Source organism: Macaca fascicularis, chromosome 15 (assembly GCF_037993035.2).
Source record: "Macaca fascicularis isolate 582-1 chromosome 15, T2T-MFA8v1.1".
Taxonomy (NCBI): domain Eukaryota; kingdom Metazoa; phylum Chordata; class Mammalia; order Primates; family Cercopithecidae; genus Macaca; species Macaca fascicularis.
In genome coordinates this window covers 36,710,486-36,727,014 of record NC_088389.1, presented here as the reverse complement: position 1 = coordinate 36,727,014, position 16,529 = coordinate 36,710,486, and the positions used below count along the sequence as shown (strand labels likewise).

Genomic DNA, 16,529 nt, shown 5'->3' with positions numbered 1-16,529 from the left:
TAAAGGGTAGGCATCTGATCCAACTTGGAATGTGGACCACAAACAAGGATTCCAGCTTGCTGCTGGTAAAAGCCATTTTCTGGAAAGCAGAAATGCTTGTGTGATGCGAGCAGACAGGCAGAGATGAAAGATGGGGGACAGAGTACTTTCTGGGTTCCCTTTAGTACCCAGGTCCTGCCTGTGGTCTGGTCCTGAGGCCCAGCTGCACCCCTGCCCTAGTGTTCCATGGGATATTTCAGGATCTCCTGAGAATGCTCTCTCAAGTAATCCCTTGTATGAAATCCCCGTCTCATCCTCTGCTTCTAGGGACCTACTACAAGGCGTTCGATGCTCCACAAATACTTGTGCTGATAACTTCTCCTTCTGAAGCCAGCTCCAGGACAGCTCTGTAATCAGAAGAGCACCTGAACCCTGAAGCCTCCCAGGCTGGCCAGCCCAGGCATCTCCTCTGTGAGTTTCTCCACAGCCTTCTAGTCATTTAACGAGTCTCACTGGCTTTCTCTGTGAATACGATGAAAGATGGCCACTTCAAAATGGCGGCCTTGGCCTTCAGAGATCATCAGTCCTCACAGGCCCAGTTAATTAACCATGATTGTCATGTCTCAACTTCCAGTTCCAAATTCTAATAGTCCAGCTTTGTCGTGCCATCCACTCCTCATGCTGTCAACTGTGTTGCAGGGGAAGGTTACGGTACAAACCTGGGTGCAAGTGAGGGCCATCTGTTGGTTGGGAAGAGGCGTTCTCAGAGGAGGAAGCAGGCACCCCCAAATTGTCTAATGCCTGGCCTGTGTGTGGCCTTCATTTCTCCCCAGCCTCACTCTGGGAAGGAGATGGTCTTCTGGCAAAAGAAGATACCAAAGTTCTTCCATCAGAGGAGATCCTTATCAGCAAGACATTCACTCTGAGGTGAGGATCCAGGACAAACAGGCCTTACCGGTGCCTAGATCCAATGGGGGGAGAAGTACAAAGAGGTATCTAGAAAGGAATGAAGACAGGATACCAAGAAGACTTCTAGGCATCCATGAAAGGCAGACTTGGGCCAGGCGCGGTGGCTCTCGCCTGTAATCCTAGCACTTTGGGAGGCCGAGGCGGGCAGATCATGAGGTCAGGAAATCGAGACTATCCTGGCTAACACGGTGAAACCCCGTCTCTACAAAAAATACAAAAAAATTATCCGGGCGTGGTGGCGGGCGCCTGTAGTCCCAGCTACTCAGGAGGCTGAGGCAGGAGAATGGCGTGAACCCAGGAGGTGGAGCTTGCAGTGAGCCGAGATTGCGCCACTGCACGCCAGCCTGGGCGACAGAGCGAGACTCTGCCTCAAAAAAATAAAAAACCAAAAACCAAAAAACAAACAAACAAACAAAAATAAATAAAATAAAATAAAGGCAGACTTGATATATCCTGCCAGCTATAAAATACACATGTTGAGGCATAAAGCAAAGCACCAGGAGATTTCTAGAAGTGTTCCTAGAGGGGCACTCCTGTGTAAGTATTGGTTATCATCATCACAATCATCATCAATCAATCATCATCATCATTATCTTCATTATCATTTTTAATGATTCCTGGTTATGCCCTGTTCCCACGTTCCTCTCCAGCCACCAAATAGAGCAATTACAGGGTTATGGGTAGGCATCTGATCAAACTTAGAATGTGGAACCTTAGATCCAGCTTAGAATGTGAACCCTTCTGCTTTCTTGGCCTCGGTTTCCCCATCTCTGACGGGAGGAGTTGGACCAGATGTTCTCCAATGTTTCCTCCATTGTGATGTGGAATTCTCCAGTTCTATGGGGACATGGATTCAGAGTTCCACCTCCCTTTGCCTGAGAGCAGTTGCTGGGGCTGGAAATGATATGTTAGATAATTCCAGGGCATGTGTATGCCGGGGCTTGTAATCAAAGAGTCCAGAGTCAAATAAGCCTGTGTTTTTGCTTTTCTCCCCAGCAGCCTTGCACTGGGCCCCAGGCAGCCTCTGGAGAAAGCAGAGTGTAGCAGAGATGGTGTGAGCCTCCCTGGGGGGTGGATACCTTGCTTCTATTCTCAGAGAAAGTGGAACTCGGCAGAATTTCCCAAGCCAAGAAAGGTGGTAGAGTGTGACATAAGACATTGAGCAAAGAAGGGAGGGCCAACGACTCAGGCATAGAACAGCAGACTGCGCAGTATCAGTAGTGTGACCTCTAGAGAGTACTTAACCCTTTCTGTGGGCTTGACCTGCTCATCTGAAAAATACACATGGCAATGCCTCCCTTGGGAGGTCAGGTAGGGAGGTGAGACTGAAAGTCGGTAATACGTGGGAAGCCCAGAGCATGGCATGAGGCATTCAAGAAATGGTTCTTGTATTTACTGGTGCTGAACAAAGAAAGAGTGGCAGGAGGAAGAGCCAGGGCGAGACTCCCTGGGTCCTGTGGCTTCCCTGGCTGCTATTCAATGGAAAAACCAGGGAGTGAGCGCTGTGCTCTTGGCTTCTGTGCTAAACAACAGCCTTTTCTGCTCTGATCCCCAGCACCTGGCAATTACAGACTGTAGTACATTTCATCTTGTGTTAAGATGGAGCTTTACCCTGGCTGAACATGAGGCTGCTGCCAGCACCCAGGCTGGGAATGGACATCTCTGTCATGTGGTGCAGTCTCCTGTTGAGTGTGTGAATCCTTCCAAATTGGAGTCACGCGGCAACTCCAAGAGCCCTGGGAACCCACGTGTGCACCAGGACTGTTGGGAGGCCCTCCTATGCCTTGCCACATTATAAACGGCTATCGTCTCAAATGCATATGAGATGCTGTTGAGATCAACAAAGTTTTACATTTGTTTAAAAGTGACCTTGAACTCATCTTTCTGCCCAATGTGGATTTCCTCAATCTCCTCAAACAATATCTGCTATGACACAAATAAGAACATCCGTTTATGCAGAAGCCACAGTGCCTTGTCATTGTGCTGAGGGTCTTTTTCTCACTGAGTCTTCTCAACCGCCCCATGAAGAGGCAATCCAGGATGCCCATTTGACAAACGAGGAAACGGAGACTTAGGTATGTGAGCTCGCTTGCCCAAAGTTACAGGACTAGTTGATGTCTGGGGTTCCAAACCAGGCCCTTCTGACTCCACGGCGCCTGCTTAATGGTCCACTTTAAGGACCAGGGATGCACTTGGCATTTTCGTTACTTCATTCGGAATGAGCTGGGAATCGCTCTTCCTCTTTATTCCCTTCCGTGGGAAGGAATCTCCCTTGCTTTGTGTGCAGCCTATGTCACTCTCCGAAGTCTCACTTTGCCTCCTGAAGTCCGTCCTCTCCGGGGCTGAAATCGGCCTCCACTGGTGCTAGTTGAGCATTGCTCGCCTGCCCGCCCCATCTGAGCTCTTGGCCCCAGGCCAGCTCAGGAGCTGCCCTGGGTCTCCTCCCCGACGCTAGGCCTCTTCAGATCTCCCCTCCGTGCTCCAGGCCTCAGTTTCCTCCAGGGGAAAGCAGAGGGCTTGGTGCCTTCCTGCGAGGTGAAGCGAGGGGTCGCCCTGGATGAAGGCAAGCTTGGAGCCACCCGCCCTGCAGCCGACGGGAGGGCCTGGCGCTCCTCCCCCACCCGCCTGCCGGGCCGCCCCGCCCCGAGGGCGGCTCCCGCCCGCGCCCTGCCCACCCCGGCCGCGCGCACCGCAACGCCCCAGCCCCGCCGCCCGGAACCAGCTGAGCACAGCTGGACCCAGCAGCAGCCGTCTCCAGCGCCGCAGCAGCAGGTAGGGGAGGCGCGCAGCCCCGGCCCCGGACATCTGGGGGTCCCGGGCTGATTTGAGCCCTTCCTCTCCCTTCCTTCCCGGTCCTGTCTCGCGCGCGCCTGGAGCTCGGCCCGGCCGCGGGGGCATCGCTGGAAAAGGGCTTCCGCGCTCAGTTTTCCCGTCTTCCAGGGGACCAAAGAGTGTGGATGGGAGCAGGGGGATGGGGAGACGCTGGAGCAGGAGAGGAGAGGGGCCAGGCCTCCACCCCGTGATTCCACTGTGCTGCTAGCACCTGAGCTAATAACCTCGACCCCGCCCCCGGGATGGGGGAACTGTCCCGGGGTCACTCCCGCGCTTGGGGTGTCTGAGCCGGGCATGCAGAGGGCCACCAGCTACGGTCTGGGCGGTGACTCCGCTGGGGAGTCCACTTAGAGGACCCTTGCCTCCTGGACGATACCTGTGCTTGCTTTCCTCTTCGGCTTCTTCCTCTTTCTGAGGACTGTTAGAAAGTTCTTCCTTGTACTGTCTGAAATCTTCAGGCGCCTGCTACCTGTAGCTGCTGGCTCCTCCCCGGCCCTGCAGTGTTCCCTTCCCTGACTCACACGGAAGCTTCTTTCGGAGTTGAAGACAGTGATTGGAACCCCTTCTCCCTGATCCCCCATGTCTTCTGGGATCCAGCCCCCCAAAACCTAAATAACAGCAACTTCCCTCTGGTCCAGTGCAGGTTGGCTGGTCTGCGCAGTGCCCGGGGAGAAGAGCCAGTCCTCGGAAGACTGGGGGCTGGGGGTGTGGGCGAGCAGGTGACATTGGCTTTCTTCCTAGCTCCTTCTCTGCCCAGACATCTGCCGCTTTATCCTGTCCTCACACCCTCCTCAGAGCATGGAAGGGGCTTTTAAAACACCCAGAACTCATTCTAGGCTGTCTTGAGGGTAATTGGACTTTGTGGAAGGCGGGGCTTCTGGGGAGGTGCCTCTCGCTTTTGTTTGGCCTTTGGGGACTTTTCAAAGACTTAATCCTGTGTGTCGTGTTCTCCCAGGACCACATTTCTGACCAGGACACCAGGAACTCTCACCGCTCTGCCCTTTACAGCGACCATAGCTTGCTAGAATCTTACCCCATCCCCATTTCACAGTTAAAAGTCAAGGACCCAGAGAGTTTATGATGGGCTAGTTGACACACAGTGAGGCAGGTTAGGGCTGGGACCCAATTCCAGTCTGCTTTTTGTGGATTCCTTGCTGGGAGGGACTTTAGCCTCCTTCTTGGGTGTTCCGTTCACTAAAGGGACAAGCATTCCCCACCGCTCCCCCCCCCCCCTTCCCCCCCCCCGCTTGGGGATGCTGGTTGGTGTTTCCTGGGGCTGTTAAGGGAGAGAGGCTTGGAAACAGAGGAGTAAGGATGGGGATGGGAACGGTCAGCTTTCAGCTCCTTTGAAACTCCATTTTTCTTTCCGGGGCCTTGCTATTTAGAAATGCCAGGGAAATTGTAAACAGCCAGGGGAGCTTGGGTTGGCATTCGGTGAGTTACACAGCAGCAAAGAAGGTTTCTGTGTGAATCAGGGAAGGGAAGTTTACTCCAGAATTTTCCATAGTCCTTTTATTAGGGACTAACATGAGCCTGGAAACAGGCTGCTCCCAGGAGGGGTGGCTGCAGAGTTTGCCCTGCATGGCATTTCCTTCCACCCCTCCTCCCTCCTTTCAGCCCTTCTCTGGACCTGTGTTCTGTGCTTTGCCCTGCGAGGGGCCCAACAGCCTCGGAAGAGGACAGAGCTCTCTGTCCTCAAGATGCTTGTCATCTATAGTGGTTGACACTTTCGTGCCATATTAAGAGTGACTTCAGCCTGCAGGCGGAGTGACTAATTTTGTCTGGGTGAGCCAGACCTCAGAATGAGTAATCATTTACCAGGAGAAACAGGAGTTGGAGGAAAAGACATTCTGAGAAGCAGGAACCACTTGTGCAAAGGCACTGAGGTTTTCTGAGCCATCCAAGTGGCTAGAGTGGAGGATGGGAGAAGGGCGGGGTGGTGGGAGTTGAGACTCTAAATGAAAATGGAACTAGATTATAAGCTAAAGGTTTGGACTTCATCCTGAAGGCAATGAAGAACTGAGAAAGGGTTTTGACAGAGCAGTGGTTTTTAAAAACTCATTATTCTGAATGGCCGATATGGGGGATGCATTGGACCAGGCTGATCTGGAGGCAGGAAGGCCCTGAGGAGGCTGTTGCATGATTCAAGTGAAGTAGAATGCAGGTCTGAACTAGAGCGTGGCCACTGGGATGGGTCAGAGCAGCAGATTCTGGAAGCCCAGCTGAAGGTCTCAGAACCTGCTGTAAATTTCATCTAAAAGCAGACAACAGGCTATACCTACTGGAGAAGGCTGCTAAGGTGTTCAGCATTGTAATTTTTTTTCTTTTTCATGAGTTTTAAAACAAACAAAAAATATTGTTAAAGATTCAAACATAAATTTTTATCCCCCCAAGCCCTCCTCTTTCCTCAGAGGTCGCCACTGTTAACAGTGGTGTGTGTGCGCTTCTGCCAAACACGTTGGTTGGATGCCTTCACTCTTAGCCATCCAGTGACAGTGGGCCACTTTCCCCTACTCCATGTGAATAGTTTGGGTCATTTGTGATGTGGGTCATAGAGATGATTTCTGCTTGGTCTATGGTACTTTGCTGAGACATTGATCTCTGGTTTTCTTTCATTAAACTTTTACATCCTATGTCTGTGGTCTCTGAGTGTATATATTTGCTTATCAGAGACCACAGGTGTGAGAGAAGTTAGAAGCACTGACTTGGAAATGGACCCCCAGTCTTGGTTCTTCGGGTGATCTTGGGCAAATCCTATCTCTCTGAGCCTCAGTTTCCTCATCTGTAGAATGGAGAGATGTTGGTTTGCATGATAATAATAAAAAACTATCTTTTAACTGGGCATTGTAACTCACACCTGTAATTCCAATACTTTGGAAGGCCGATTTGGGTGGATGGCTTAAGCCAGGAGTTTGAGACCAGCCTGGGCAACATGGTGAAACCTCATCTCTACTAAAATTACAAAAATTAGCCAGACGTGATGGGATGGGCCTGTAATCCTAGCTATTTGGGAGGCTGAGGTATGAGAATTGCTTAAACCCTGGAGGCAGAGGTTACAGTGAGCTGAAATCATGCCACTGCACTCCAGCCTGGGTGACAGAGCAAGACTATCTCAAAACAAACAAAGAAAAGAGGGGAAAAAAAGCTATTTTTTAAATATACCAAGTACTGGAACATTTATTACTTTATTGATTCCTTGCAATTCCTCTGAGGTAGATACTAGTATGCTCTTTTACAGGTGAGGAAACTGAGTCTTAGGCTGAATAACATGCCCTGGGTTGTGTGGCTATTGGGTGATGGTGCAAGGATTCCAGAGGTCTGACGACAGAGCCATAGCTCTTAATGACGGCACTAAACATTCTCTTGAAAATTCTTTCTAGTCCTGGCTTTAGGAGAACTGGTAAGGGAGTTTGTTATGCTGTTATGAGGGTGGGAGTCGGTATGCAGAGCTTGGAGAGCTCAGCCCTGCAGCAGAGAGGCCTGGAGGGGCCTCCCAGGGCTGTTTGTAAACTCATACTTTCCTGTGCCATCTACAGGACCCTCGAATGTAGGTCAGTCTCCCCTCCATTGCAGGGAATCAAGGCTCCAAGAGGACACAGGACTTGCCCAGCAAGGTCATGTGGTGAGGTGAGAGCCCAGCCAGGACTGGTCCCCCCTTTTCATCAGTCGAGCCCGTGTTCTGGAAATGTATCTGGCAAAGCAAGGAAACATGGGCACCCTCCTGCTCCTTGGTTATTCCCTGAGAAAATGCCAGCAGAAGCAGAGAAAAGCACGTCCCAGGGGTTATGCATTTTTGGGAGGAAGGGAAAAAAAGAGACCAGTGTTTAGGCAGCCGGGGGATGTTAAGTAAAAATATCTCCTCGCTTTCAACTGAGTGAGCGTGTGTCATATTTCAGCCTGATGTGGTTTGTGAAGCTGGAGACCACAGGCAGGCTCAGTTCCTGCTGCTGGCCAGCTTCCCCTCCCCTGTCTCCCTCCCCTGCCATATGCCTGCTCTCCTCTGCCCTGCCTGGGACCACATCAGCAATTTAAGAATAGGGCAGAGAAAAGCAGTGGGTGTTGTGGGCAGGGGTGGGCAGCTGAAGGCCTGGACTTGGGTCCTGGCTTTGCCAGTGACAAAGTGCTGGGTGACTTGGGCTAATGCATGCCTTTCTCTGGGCCCCAGTGTCCATTCTGCACTGTGGGGTGGACAGCATAATGTCAGCCTTCCCAGCTCCGATGGCCTCTGAGTTGGAGGGCTTTGTGCTTCCCACATGAACTTGGGTCCAGCATGTCTGAGACACAAAGTGAGCCTGCAGTGGTGCAGCTGGTGATTCAGCTGCTGTTCTTGAATTTAATGTTTTCAGACTGAATCGATTGCCCCATTTTGCAGATAAGAAAGTCGAGGTCTAGGATTCTGTTTATGTATCCCATCCCTGCTCTACAAGCAACAATAATAATGGCCACCATATGTAACACACTTACTATGTATGTTCACCTTTTGCTTTCACTGTCTTTTTTAATCTTTTAACAGATCTACGAGGGAGAGATATTGACTCCATTTTACAGATGAGGAAACTGAGGCTCAGAACAGTAAAAGGACTCACATTCTCTTCTTTGAGTCTCACAGTAGTCCTGGGGTTGTCATTATGTAACCCATTTTACCAGTGAGGAAACTCAGGCCTGGAGACGAGAGCATCCTTGCCCAGGGGTCCCCAGGGGCCACACATGGCCTGTCAAGTTCCTTCCCAGGCCCTCCTGCTCCTCCCTCGTCCCTTGCTTGCTCTGCCTCACAGGGTGCCTCTTCACCTCTTGCATGCAGTGCTTGGGTTAAGGGATGAGAACAGTTTTCTTCCTGGGCTATAAAGTATCCCTGAAATCGGCTCTTCCCAAGAGTGATCCAGAAAGGCTTTAAGCCGTGGAGCCTCACAGGGAACTCCAGAGAAGGGTCACACCAGTGGGAATGGATTCGTTTTATTCTGCTGAGCTGGCTAAGCAAACAGTCCTGTTACTTTCCAACCTCAATAAGAATATCATCGGGGCCAGACTTATTTGCCAAGCAAAGTATATATATTTGACATATGTGAGCCTTCAGGGTGGGGCTTGGCCCTTAATTTTCCTATTACAGAGGCTGTGGCTGGGCTGGGTTTTGGTGGATACTAAGTAAATACTAGTTAACTTTGTGGGTGTGCGGTGATGGTGTGGGTGGCATATGTACTTTTTTCTCCCTACCTCCAAGGACCTTCACCGCCCCCCCCCCACCTTATTATTTCTATAACACTTGTGATAGAAAATTTAGAAAATAAAAAAGTATATATAAAAAAAGAAGTGTTCATAACTAACCAGAGAAAACCACTGCCAACATCTGGGTGTCCTTCCTTCCTGATATTTTCAGTGCATTTTCTTTTTTACCCCCACACAGTTGTGGTTATCATGTATTTATAATTTTCTGTTCTGACTTTGTTTTTTCTCAACATTATATCATCAATATTTTTCTCATGTTATTAAGGATTCTTTTTAAATTTAATTTTTAAAAGTTTTAAAAGCATACTATACCTAAGTAGATAAATGTTTATTCTAATTTAAATCTTTTATTCCAATAGTGCAGGGGATTAAAAAATGAAATAATGCTTTTTATTTATTAACAAAAAGGCTCAGAGAGACAGAATTGGCCCAAGATCACCCCAAAGAACCAAGACTGGGGCTCCCCAGGGCTGTAGTTTGCTTCCATAGATACAGAGAAAATAATGTTTATAATCTCAAGTATGAAAACTTCTGGCGAAAAGGTTTATCACATGCTAGCTGTATTTCTCCCCCTTCCACGGCTCTCTACTGAGTCTCTCTCTCCTAGAGGACCCTACTTTGCTTCACAATTAAGCAGCAAAGTATTTCAAGGGCTGTTCAGATTCTAGAAACTCATAGCTGCGGATGAAATAGACAGATAAGTCAGATATCAAAGATAAGACATTAAAAGATCTGGACTGTAGGCTGGACCGTGTTACTGTCACTGGCTCTTTAGCCCTGAAACAAGGGACTTGCCTCCTACTTTTTTTTGTTATAGTGGAAATAAATGCCCACCTGAGTTTTCGTCACTTACTATTATTCTATCTTTGGTGTGCATATACCATGTTCCCTTAACGATCCTCAATTATGAAACATTTAGGCAGTTTATAAACAATACTGCAGTGAACAACCTAGTGCATAATTTTTGTGTGTGTTCTTCTTTTATTATTTCCTAGAAGAGAGCCCTAGAGATGGAGTTCCTGAGTCCAAATGACACATTTTATAGCTTTTTCTTGTTAAAAAAAATTCAGTGATACTTGTTAAAACACAGTAAGGAAGTCTTTATTCAGGACCATCGCCTTGGGTATAGGGACCACTGCAACAGGGTCCTACAGTGAGGGAGAGAGTTTGGACTCAACTCCTAATACAGCAGGGGCGCGTGGGAATTGCTGGCTGCGGAGCAGGGTGGGGGTCAGTGGATGGAAAATTACTAAGAGGAAGCTCAGGAATAAGGGGTATTCTTGCTAAACCGACCTAACAAAAGTATTGATGAAGACAAACCAGGGTGATTCACACATCACTGGGAGCATGGTGGAGGATGAGGAGCCCGATCAGATATCAAGGAAGAGGGGTTCTGGCTAAACAGACTTAGCAGGGTTCTTTTGCTAAAACTGGATTTTACAAGGAAGTGCACAGGTGGGCCGAGGAGAAGGTTCAGAAGCCTGGCTAAAGTTTGGCCAAGTGAAGAATCTGTGTCATGCTAAATTTCTACTCATAAGGGTTACAGTAGTCCTTATTCCTACCAGCCAACCGTGAGAGTGGCAGCATTCTTTAGGAGCATCTGAAGCTGGTTATAAAAAGCTCAGCTGTCTTGTTATAGAGTACAGCGACCATTTTCCTGAAACGTTACATTTCATTCATTCATTTGGCAAATATACTTGAACAATTCAGCAGCAATAAAGCCTAACAAGTTAGGTTGCCAGGCCAAAGAAGCGGAGAGAACTTGGTTCTCCTTCCGGTTTATATTTTGCACTTGCCATAAGACCTTGAGGACATCACCTCACTGAGTTTCATTTTTCTCAACTATAAGGTTAGAGCTTCAATACTCACTTCACAGAATTCTACAAAGTATCTAACACGATGCTTGGCCAGTGCAATCATGTGGATGCTGGGAATTTGTATTATCTCATCTGACTCCAAAGAGCCCTGGGAAGGAAGCAGGTAGGGACAGATCCTTCCCATTTCATGGACTCAGAAAAGAAACGGCCATATTTCTTGGAGTCCTAAGCTTCAGTTCAGGAAGTGGTCGTCCAGCGGAACTGTGTTGTTTAGAATGGAGGTAAAATGGGCTTTTGTGGGCTGGCCTGTACTCATCCCCCTTCCACCTCCCCTCCCACCACAGTACCTGTTTCTTTTGGAAGGCAAGTTCCCAGTTCCAGTGGCAGCCAGAATTCTTTCTATGCTCTTTTAGAAGGTGAGAGATGCCTGCCTACCCTTTTCAGTGGTCTTTTAAAAAAGACCATAAAATTCTTAGTTGCATAAACATAGTTTTCATAGATTTAAATTGCATTTTAAATGTACTAAGGCTTCATCTTTGAGCTTTTCAGAAATGTGGGATTTCAGGCTCCACCTTTAGGGTTGCCTTATTTAGCAAATAACAAACAGCGTGCCAGTTAAGCATGAGTACACCGAGGAGGGTTTGGGGCATAATTATACCAAGACATCTTAATGTCTTTCTGACATTTAGATTTAACTGGGCATCTCGTGTTTTATCTGGCAACCCTATCCACCTTGGGCCTACCGAATCCAAATCCAGATTTTCACAAGATCCCCATGGAATTCGTGTGCAGATTCAAGTGTGAGAGGCATTGCACTGGGAGCCTCGCCATCAAAGCCCAGAATGAATCCTTTTTGTAACGAATCTGTCGGTAAAATAGAATGTGCAATTTATAAAGAGCCTGATTATTCCCAGATCAACCATTTGCACGCATCTGTGTGTTCACATGTTAGGTTTTCTGAATACAGGATACCCTTGCACTGTTGTCAGCTGAAGGGAAAAATTCTTTGCTTTGGTAAGAAGCCCTAGTCCCTCTTGAGGACATATTTTCCTCATCTGTAAAATGGGCTACATCCTTAGCATGCATGCCAGCCTGTGGTGACCAGCTGAGGTGGCCCCAAGGGGATGCATGACTAGGGCCCACACCAGGTCCCTCCTCAGCCTCCTCACAAAGGACTGAAGGACTTGGCTCTGAGGTCCCATCCCCCAGAGACTTTGGTGTGACTGTGGTGACCCTTGGCATAGGGCACCCCTCCTGACTGCCTCCTCATCTCAAAACTTTCCAGAACCTGACTTTTATGGCAGGGCCTTACGAATCGCCTGGCTCTACCCGCTCACTTCATGGCTACAGATACTTGTGCCCTGAGAGAGCAAGTGAATTTCCCAAAGCCAACAGCAAGCCCTCTGATTGCTGCTCTACCAAGCCGAAATGATTTCAGTTCTCATGAAACCTAAGGCCTGACTAAGGAAGATTAAGAAACCTGGTGGTGGTCATGCCCACTTAGTTTGTCTTGGCTGTGTGGTCTTGGGTAAGTCATTTCTCTCTCTAACCTATTCCCCCCCGCACTCCATAATATGGGGAATAGCACCTTCTCCTGTTCCCCTAGGTCTACTTTCTGCCTGGCTAAGGTTTTACTTTAAGATCCGGTGGTAGATCTTGGTCTGTCAATTGGTCCTAGAGTGGAGTGCTTTATGAAGTCACTGGTCCGTGCGTTAGGTCAGGGACTTAATACCATGACATCATGAAAGATGTCTGTAGACCCTTTCTCTCCTCATTGCTAACAAAGATTTTGTGGACTGTGTTTCAGATGGACAGAAAATATGTTCTAGAACATTCTAAGATCACCTGGGGCTTTTGTTAAAATGCAGATTCTGGTTCCACAAGTCTGGGTGGGGCCTGAGGCTCTGCATTTCTAGTGATGCTGATGTTGCTGGTCCAGGGATCACATTTTCAGTTGTAAGATTTGAAATCAATCTATTATTCATGTAGAATCAATACTTACGAGAAAAGGGGCTTAAGAGGCAAGTCCCTTGTTTCAGGGCTAAAGAGCCAGTCACAGTAACAGAGTTGAGTCTGGAGCTCAGATCTTGTAATGTCTTGTTTTCGATATCTGGCTTATCTATTTTATCTGCAGCTATGAGTTTCTAGAATCTGAACAGCCCCTGAAATACTTTGCTGCTTAAATATGGAGCAAAGTAGGGTCCTTCTTTAGGAGAGAGAGTGACTCAGTGGAAAGCCATTGGAAGGGGAGAAATACAGCTAGCATTTGATCAACCTTTTCACCAGAAGTTTTTGTATTTGTGATTATAAACATTATTCTCTTTGTATTTATGGATGCAAACTACAGCCCTGGGGAGGCCCCAGTCTGTTTTTGTATGCCTCTAAGCTAAGAATGGTTTTATAGTTTTAAAGTGCTGTTAAAAAACAACAATAACGAATAAACAAGGAAAAATATGCAACAGAGAGGGTGTGTAGCCTATGAAGCCTAAAATATTTACGGTCTGGCCTTTTACAGAAAAACTTTGCTGGCCCATGAGCTAGAGTACCCGAAGATTTGCGTGTTTTTTGTTTGTTTGTTTGTTTTTCTAGTGAGCAAGAGGCCTAGCCTTACAGCTTTGAAATATAGTGAGGTTAAGACGTAGGGGAGGCAGCCTGCATTGGTGGGAACTGCCCAGACATCTTAGCTGTGTGACCCTGAGCACATTACTTCACCTCTCTGAGCTTGTGTCCTAGCTTTGCAAAATGAGGACAAAGATTGCTGCCTGGTAGAGTTATTGCGACAATGAGACATGATGCCTGCAGAGTTTAACACTTGGAAGATGCACAGAAAATGATAACTATTGTTATTAAGGGTGGCCATTCGAACCCTTATGGCATTAATGGACAGATATCATGTTACTCCCATCAGGTCTGAAGGCCCTTCCAATGAACTGGGAGCAGTCCTTTAGGAGAGAAAAATGCTCTGCTCCAGCCTCCCCCGATCCCACCTCCAGAGCAGAAAGCTCCTTTTTAGCCACGTAGACAGACAGGGTTCCGTGGTGGCTTGCACACTTTCACCAGGCGAGCTCTCTCCCCAAAGGCTGGCCTTTCCACAGCTGAGACTATTGGAAGGCATCTTCTGTTCCTATGCCCTAAGATATGATTCAGCAAACAGGCACGTAGTGAGAGCCCTGGGCTGGGATTGTGAGTGCTGGAACGCAACCCTTCTCTTTATGGCTCCATCTGGAGTGTGTGGGCGGTGGACTAGAGTCAGTGGTTTTGCCGACTTTGTTTTTAAACTGCTGCAGCCTTAAGGTCCAAAATGGAAAACAGACCAACTTGGACTTAGCTGAGGCTAATTCTAAACCCTGCTGAGTCTGAGAGCTTGGAGGCTCCTGGGGTGTGTCTGAATCTTAGGAAGGGTGTAATGCTTTTCTTGCCCGTAGATGGCAGCATCTGCACTCTTAGCCGGCTCTACGAATGTGTGTGTGCATGTGCACGTATGTTACACACGTGTGCACGCATGGGAGTCATAGTTTCTTACTTTGGTAAATCTTGAGCTGCGGTGGTCCCAGCCCTAGGCCAGGCTCTGGGATACACGGGAGCAACTGGGGAGGCTGACTTGCAAATAGACTGTAGAGTGTGACTGGGAAGACTAGTGGGTGTGGAAGTCTGTGCGGAAACTACATGGAGGACTCAGGAACAGAGTGCTGTTGCATCTGGCTGGAGCCTGGTGGGGTATAGTGGAAGACAGGAAGCCGTGAGGGCTGAGGCTGAAGGAGTTGAAGGGGACAGGTCATGAAGAATGTGGAGAGGTTTGTTAAGGATCTTGGACTTTATCTGGGGCCACAGTGGAGCCACGGTAGAGTCTGGGCAGAGGAGTGGCATGGTCTGGGCTTGCTCTGAGGAGGATGCATTGTAGGAGGGAGAGGATGCAGGAGGATCAGTTAGGAAGGTTCTGCAGTCATGCAGGCGAGAGGTGATGGGGTTAGGGACCAAGATGTTGGCGTTGAGGTGGAGAGAAGGGGTGACACTCTGGAGGCAGTCAGGGGTTGAACTAGCAAGACATGGTGATACATTGGAGGGGAGAGTGACAGAGCAAAGGGGTGAGGTGGTGTGTTGAGGAGGGTGAGAGCCTGGCGTCTGGACTGGTCCACTGGGTGGATGGTGGATGGTGGATGGTAGTGCTGTTTGCTGAGATGAGGTGCAGTTGGGAAGGAGCAGGTTGCACTTGGGAACAAATGCAGCACTGCAATATGCATCTGAGGATGAGAGTGCAATTTGGGGTGTGTAGAAAGAAGTGGAGCTGGATTCGAAAGGCTCATCCTCACACAGAGTTGACATAGTGCGGGAGGTCATTAGTTATTTGCCGGAACAACAAAACCCAACTCTGCTTTGGCCCGTCCCTTGGAACCAGGAAGTTTCTGCCATAGTCTTTGAGAAAGGCCCACAGAAGTGGGCACCAGGTCCTGCAGCCCAGATAAGTGTCTGCCTCTGATGTCTCTGGTTTTGGGTACCGTGACTCCACTTCCGTGGCTGTATCCCGTGTCAGTCACAATGCACAAGTCATCAAGACTGTCTGGATCATTTACTGTCGGCCTGAGAACAGGGCTTGTTTGTGTCTTAATCCCAGGAGCCTGCATGGCCCTGCCACCTTCGGGATCTTGGACCTTCCCCTCGGCTTGGGGAAGCTGGTTTAGGCAGAGAAATTTTCCAGCGTGGGCAGGAGCCAGTTTGCTCAGCTTTCCTCTGAATGTAGCTGACTGGAATTCTTAGTGGCGAGGAAGGGTGAAGATCCAAGTTGTCCCTGAGAGGCGGGGGGACTGAGCTGCATACTCCACGATGAGCTGATGTGGGGTGGTCCTTCATCCACTCATCTAGCATATGTCCACTGGCCCTGCCATTTGCTGGGCACATGCCATGCTGAAGCTTCAGAGGTGAAGCAGACAGAATCCTTGCCTCTGAGGAGCTGACAGCCTAGAGGGAGAGAAAGTCCTGTCACCAGACATTGATAATGTAGTCTTGCTCAGCTGTAGTGCATTAGAACAGTAATAGAGTGATGTTGAGGCACAGAGCTGCGAATATGACAAATCAACAGGGTGGGTCCCCAAACCGCACATGTGCAGGATGAGAAAGATACAATTTGCAGGCAAAAGACTTAGAAATTTAGTTATTAATAATCAGGGTAATAATTAGAGTAAACATATGCCTTGTGCAAAACCCTGAACATGTTTGATCTCATTGTAGGTTCTAATATTATCCCTCTTGAACAGAGAAGGCGACTGAGACTCGGAGAAGTGATGTAGCTTGCTCAACTTACACAGTTAAGTCAGGGCCCAGTTTATATAACTCCAGAGTCCTAAAGTACAACTCTTAGGTTGACTGTAAACTGAATTCAGCCATGCAATAGGACTACCTTAAATGTGAATGGGATTTTAGGCTGAATTAATAGAAGCATGATATCTGTAATGAAGGAGGTGAGAGTCCTGCTCGCCCTGCCCTGGGTAGAGCTTGTCTGATTGTCTAATTCTGGGTCTTGTCCTGTCAGTAGGGACAGAGTTCATCTGGAGCAGATCAGGGAACAGGGTGAGCGAACCAGAAACCCTGGTCTCAGGAAGAGCTGGAGGAAAGGGGGTGCACACTTTGTAGAAGACTTGAGGGGCCCAGGATCACTATCTTCAAATCTCCAAAGAGCCATCAGGAAAGAGGGGGACAGACCTGTTCTGGCTG

The 16,529-nt window shown here is 48.5% G+C and overlaps 1 protein-coding gene across 6 annotated transcripts in view; it reads left to right on the top strand.

Moving 5' to 3' along the window:
* Positions 1 to 3,649: 3,649 nt before the first annotated feature.
* Positions 3,650 to 16,529, top strand: part of GSN (gelsolin) — a 64,423-nt gene continuing 51,543 nt past the window's right edge. For all 6 annotated transcript variants that reach the window (XM_065530134.2, XM_005580908.5, XM_015436768.4 and 3 more), the window contains exon 1: positions 3,650 to 3,720. The gene's annotated coding sequence lies outside the window, so the exon portion shown is untranslated. The remainder of the gene's footprint in view (positions 3,721 to 16,529) is intronic.